Genomic DNA, 7,164 nt, shown 5'->3' with positions numbered 1-7,164 from the left:
ATAAACATAAATAAGAACCCATAACATTTTGTCTCTGGAAATTCGTTGTAGAATGGACACACTCTTTCTTCAATAGCCTATCGCCATTCACCGTTTTAACAGACGCGCCGATTCCGTATCTCGCTCGCTTACATAATATCGAAAATATTTTTATTTCTTTTACATCCGATTGATTGTATCGCTACATAACCGCTACAAGGGTACCACGTAAGTGTTAAGTGCTATTTTACCAAAACAAATCTTTTCAAATCAAAACATTTTTTTTTTTCATGTCTAGTAGAAGAAACATGTGTAAAGAAACGTGGTCGCAACCACACTGTAATTTTGTAGATGTGTGATTCCAATAGCAGCGTGTATCTCCCGCTTTTAAATTTTACCTAAAACTTTTGCATTGCATAAAATATCAGAGCACAAAAGGAGAACTTAATGCCACATGGGCATTCTCTTCCAGTCAACTTTTGATCCAAGCAGAAAATTAGACGCGTCTACCTCAAATTTTCAGCTACCTAGTGCAATAAAAGTTCACGTCGTCATTTTAAAAAAATATCTCACGTATTATCATATTGTGCGCATTTTTAATAAACCACATCTGAAAGCACCGTTCCATACTAGAAATTAATTTAAGTTTAAAATGATTTTACGAGCTGAGCTGATCAAGCTATGAGCTTATTAGCAGATGATCGCCTAAAGCGCCGACAGACAGCGCAATAATCAAAATAATTGACGTACGCTCCCTTTCGTACTAACCGGCGCTATTAAGAAATAGTTGTGATTTATGCAGCTATTTTTAAAATTACAACAACCGTTAAACGATCTTAATCAAAGGAAATTCGCAAGAGACTTCATCAGAACACCTTGTTAAAGGAAGAAATAGCTCCAGAATCAGATTTTTTTGTAGCTCGAGAGTTAACAACGAAATGTTTTAGATTGGATTTTTTATTAGTGAATTAAGCTATTATTGTCAGGTCTTTTGGTCTATTCTGTTGAATCTTACCCCTTTAATTTATCAGAGGCAAGTAAAATAATTAGCCCATACACCCCACACTTGCCAGACATACCTACAACACTAAAAATTTTGATCCAATTTTTATGCAAAATCAGAATAGCACCGCCGAAAAGTACCTTCGTTATTACAACAGTAATAAGTAGTTTCTAATATTGTAAGTTCAAGTACACATTAAACACGAATTACTATCTCAGTTCCAAATCATACCATCCTGAGATAGCATCGACCTTAGATCAGTAACAGCATATAATCGGCCAGCTTGCTCAGACGGTATGACTCATTGGCAATGCATGATTTAGCAATGCAGACGGTCTACTTTTGCTGTATCTGCTATAGTTACGACGCTAGAATGTATGTTTACATGTAAGGTTGACTACAATCCGATCCTGAATGTTCTAAACAAGGTCTAGATTAGGCAGGGACTACACGAGAGATATATTATTTGGAATAGAAAAATCTTAGTATTATTTTGCTGACGAGGCTCTGGCCCTAGGCAATAATACTACTTAATAGTGGTGACTACGTGTCTGCTGTGGTTTTTAAAATACACTTTTATAACAAGGGACATGTTTATTGCGAATAATTCTTCTGTACAGATTTTAGGAGATATCATGTAGCTCAAACAGCTTAATTGAATAGAGTATTAACAAAAAATATTTCAAAGCAACTAAAACTAAAAAAAGGTTATCATGCCTTAGGCGACGCCCAGACAAATAAATCCATTATCTAACACCTTGAAAAAGATGTAGGAATATGAATTCCGCTTACAATTCCTTACACATCAATGTGTGCGTTAGACATATTTAATTTAATATCTAAATTGCAGACCCCAGTTATACGACAGCACAACAAACTAAAGACTAGAGCACCTTATGGAGTTGACATAGATGTTATATTAGAACAAAAATGTATAATCTGATGTGCTTTTGGCTGTACAGCAGCGTCAATAGTAAACACCCAAAGCAGCCAATAAGTTCGTAACACGTCTTTGTTACAATTGGAATAAGGTTCCAATTGGAATAAGGTTGTTGTCAAGTCAACTTTTTGGCCACTTTGGGTGTTAAGAACTAATTGACACTGACTGTATGGGAGACCGAGGAGAGTTGTAACAGAGTTGTTGTAACAGAAAGAGTTGTAACAGAGAGAGTTGTAACAGAAAGAGTTGTAACATCGTCGATTTTTGGAAACCACGCGTATTTGATAACTCGAGACTTGAACTAAAAAACGCGCACTGCTATGAGCTCGCTAGTAGTAGTTTTTCTGGCGTTAAGAGCTCTCGATCTAAATATTTTTAAAATAACTTGAAAATTTCGACGGTTTCATCCAGTATCTAAGTAGCTCAGATGGAAGAGCAGTCGCCCGGCAAGCGAAAGGTCGTGGGTTCGATTCTCATTTTAGGCAGTTCGAATTTTCAAGTTATTTTAAAAATAGTTAATAAGTTACAAAAAATCGTCAATGTTACAGCTCCCCTCTGTTAGGCGATTATCACACTGCACCGCGCTCGTTCATTTTATCATTATATGCAAGTAAGTACCTACCTCAGTTTGTATAGAAAACACGCGCGGCACAACACACTGACAACGCGTTTGCGCGGGATTCGTTATATGTCGCCACGCGGACCGCGGCGGAGAGCGGTGCAGTGTGATAATCGCCTTACAACTCACCTCGGTCTCCTATAGCTATCACGATAAGCTGCGCGTGCGTCGTGGGCGCTGGCCGCAGCGTTTCCAGAGGTCAACCGCGTCGTGCTCCGTTCTACAGGATCTAGAGTTGGTATTGTTCCGGACCGGTATAATTGGAATTAACTTTGAAGGATGTATGACCATTGTTGCCTTTGCGTGGTTAGGATGCTTTTGACGGTTACGCACGAGTGTTGTTGTAACAATGTGGTATTAGGCACTTAATTAGCTGAAATAAATGTAGCTTCAATCACATCATAAATAAGATACTAGTAGGTACCTATATTAGAGTAAGTAATTTTATAACTTTATAACGCCCGTATTCACAAACATTACTATGAGGTCTCACAGTGCGCGTGGACGCACAGGGTGACACACGAACCAATCAGAGAGCTCTATTCAACGCTGTGCGTTCGATTTGCTGCTTCACTTAAGTAAGCCTCGTTTGTGAATACGGGCGTAAGATTCCAGCATAGCTATTTCAGTATGTAAAATCAACTAGTTAGACAAATATCAGGATGGTGCTAAAAAGTCCAAAATACAATGTGTGCATTTGTAGCGAATCGATAGAGCGTGTATTTAATTAACGTGTCTGACGTCAGAATTCACCAGTCCAATCTGCTAATTTAAACGTATGGGTGCCCATGCGAATAAAGTCGATCATAACGATTTGTTTTAACAAAATAATAACTTTTCTGAAGTTTTCTTGTAACACCTGAAACAAACAAGCATGAAAAATTACAGGCAAATTGTTTTCGCTCTGAATTTCACCGATTTTCTGATTAACTAAGTAAGACCTTATTACAAAATTGTAGAAACATTTAACTTAACATACATGGTGGACCGACGACATCAAAAAGGTAGCAGGAAGGCACTGGACGCAGGCCGCTACCAACCGGGCAACATTGAAAGCATTGGGGGAGGCCTATGTTCAGCTGTCCTATGGCTGAGATGATGATGATGATGATGACTTACATTAATAATAATAGTGTGTCAACCAAGTTACTCATCAATAAAATATTATACCTAAATACCTAATACCAAATGTTTTTAATAAAAGTTTAGTCTTACTATTTAATAAGTACTGTTATACTGTTAAATGAATAGACTCAATCGAAGTTCGTGCCTTAAAATTAGACTTATAATAATAATTTTAACGCTACAAAAATAATGTCACGCATTTTATTGTGAGCAAACAATATCGGAAAGAAAGCGTTTTAAATTACTTGTGATGATCAAAGCAAAAAGAAAGTTGGATCAGATAAATGTTATTGTCATCGGAAAGTATTTATCTAGGAAAGAAAAGAAATACCTTTGACTGTATTTTTTGATAGACTTGTCAATAACAGGATTTCGTCTTTAAATATACCGTTACCAAAATAAAAATAAATCGTGTACCAAGATAGCCCCGTACAAGTAAGCACGCCGCTAATCGTCACTTCAGATATTTTTTTGCTAACTTTTTTTGGTCCGTTGAAGCAGCGGAAATGTCCTATAGTTGATACTATCTACTGTTTTTTTTCGAAAAACAACGATCCTAAAAAACCTTGACCTTTAGGTATGCTATTGATGTAACGCAAGTACGTAAGTACTAGTGACAGGAATTTTTTTGCTAACTTGTTCTCTGTCCTTTAAAGCTGTGGAAACCGCCTATAGCTACTATCTGTTTTTCCGAAAAAAACAACGATCCTAAAGAGGTTGACCCTTTATCCTATGGCGTGGTACCCATAAAATCCCCATAGCAACTTCACGGTACAGGATGAAAATTCATATTATAATAATAATAATAAATAACAATAAATTTATTCAATGAACATTATTATTGTATGTAATAATATTATTATATTATTATCACATTAATGCAAGTTTTTTACTTAGAAATAAAAACCTGAACGTGAGATCAGTTGCAATACTATATGTATATTCTTTTTACTTGTAGGCTTTCATAACCAGTTTTTATTCTGTGTTTTGCAATAACAAGTAATCAGCACCAAACGTGGCATCACACCTTGTTATAAAAAAATATAAATTTTCCAGTCTTATTAAATCACGTGAATGCAAGTCTTCAATTAACGGTTAAATTGCATTACAGTGTCAAATGCAGTTCATTAATTAAACGTAACGTAACCATGCAATCTTCAGGCGCATCCTTAGTATCGAATCAGGTGTCATTTATGGCTATTTTCAAATAAATTGCTTTAATAAAACTGCCGGATTTTTCCATTACTATTTGCTTTTCGTGAAGATTGAGAGAGATGATTTTTTTAAGTTTTAGGACGTAGATCGCCAGATTATTTTTAATTCAATTTCTAAAAAATCCTGGCCAAAATAGCCCATAACAAGACCTGTAATTATTATTACAAGTATTGTATCATTTCACTGTTGATACATAATATTACTTCTTCTGAAAATAAGTCTTCTTTCAAGCAAGTTTTAATTCGCGCATTTAATTGCACAATTTAAATACGAATTTCTGTGTGGAATATACAAGGGTACTTCTCATTTACACTCAAACTTGATGGTCACACGATAATAGTTCATAAACGGTATAAGTTAGAACAATAACTTTGAAATCAGATGATAAAATATCTATTTAGCTACATACAAAATAAATTTTATCGTAATAGAAGCAAAAATAATACGAAAAAATCACATGGAACGATAAAAAACGGGGTCATTTTTCGCATTCTCCTCGTGTCACACCTTCGGTTGCAATGAAACATTTGGTTACTGCATTCACAATTTTCATTCAATTTGTGTGTAGCATATACTAAAATCATCGTAATGAAATATACTTTCTACACAACAGTCAAAAAAATATCTTCTTACAATTATTTTGAATTGAGAAAGCGAAATACGTTGGTCACACGATTTTAGGTAGGTACCTAAAATTTTGAGTAATAATACAAGATTGCCGTTAAACCGAACACCAGCAACCAATCACAGCGTTCTATTCGGTTAACGTCAGTCGCGCTTCGACCATTGGGGAGGTGAGGTAGGTCGATCGTCGTTCCGCGAAAGAAATACGTAACTTTTTGTGATTATCCATAGATATACCGTCGCTTGCTTGAACAATATTTTCTACCTCTAAAATTTAAACAATTTAATTGAAACTTTGCCATTGAAAACTTAACATGTTAGACTTGTTTGTGTAGTATTCAACTTGCACCGTTAAATTCAAATTTAAGGATAATTCATAAAAAACTAAAATTTTCATCACCTTCGTGGCATCACCTTCGTGGTGTTTTATACACGAAGGTGATTTTAGGCCACGAAAGTGATTTCTTGCTTTGGTTTATTTTAAAATATAGTGACTGGTGTTTATGTTTTTACAATATTTTAATAACTAATAAATTATACGTGGTAAGTAGAGATCAGTACATCAATAAATAAATAAGGGCCTCGTATTTTTGTTGTCTGTCTGTATGACTGTATGTATGTCTGTATATGTGACTGTGTTTCTGTTTGTAAGATAAATTTAATCTGAAGTTTGAGTTAAAAGTTGTACAGCAAAAATACGAGGCCCTCTGGCCTAAATAAAAAATATATTTTTGTTGAGGGACTGATAATCAGTTGAGTTCTTTTTTATTGAGGTACTGATAATCCGTTTTTTGCTTCTTTAGCATTTCAGAATGCCACCAGTGTCACCCTTAAAACCAATTGCGTAGAATCTTGTAACTTAGTAGGTGACGTAATCGGTAAAAATTTATCTTGTATTTAAGTAGGTACCTATTTATATTATGTTATTGCTATTTATCTATGAAAATAAGACAAAATATATGTTTTATAAACACTTAAGAGTCATATACAGTTGTAAAGTTTGAAAAAAATATTGCTGTGAAGTACAGAATCACTTTCGTGGCATCAAAAAATTCAAAACGTTAAAGTTTCCAAACGAGACTCACTATTTGACTGATTTACTGAGAATACAATCTTCACATCAAGCGCTACAATTTTTGTTTACAAAAAGTTGAAATAAGTTAGAAATGAAATTCGCCACGAAGGTGACGATGAGAACCGTGGCGATGAGAAATACCCACAAAGGATATAGTAATTACTATTCGTCAATGTATTTTCATCGTACGAGTAAAAACCTAAATTAAATTAATATAAATAATAGCTAAAACAGTTTATCTAGAAGTGTTTTTCTTGATTGTATTCCCAGAATGTTACTGGGGTTCAACTTCTTGAAGCCAAATTACGTACTGGCGGTGACGCGGCCATCCATCTGTAACCATTATGTTATAGACAATGTCAAATAGATATTAGATTTACAGTGAGAACACACAGTAACTTTCCAATGAATAATACGGGTGCAGAGTAACGAATAAAATACAATAAAAATTGCCATATTTTATTCGCCTTCGTGGCATATCTATTCAATTTTAGTATAGTACCTTTAAAATATTTACAATTTACAATTATTACACTTACGTACTAATGCAAAATATAGTAGAGTTTAAGAGCAAACTTAGCTAT

Source organism: Ostrinia nubilalis, chromosome 13 (assembly GCF_963855985.1).
Source record: "Ostrinia nubilalis chromosome 13, ilOstNubi1.1, whole genome shotgun sequence".
NCBI classification, from domain to species: Eukaryota; Metazoa; Arthropoda; class Insecta; order Lepidoptera; family Crambidae; genus Ostrinia; species Ostrinia nubilalis.
The sequence above is the reverse complement of the archived record's forward strand: the minus strand, read 5'-3'. Positions refer to the sequence as shown.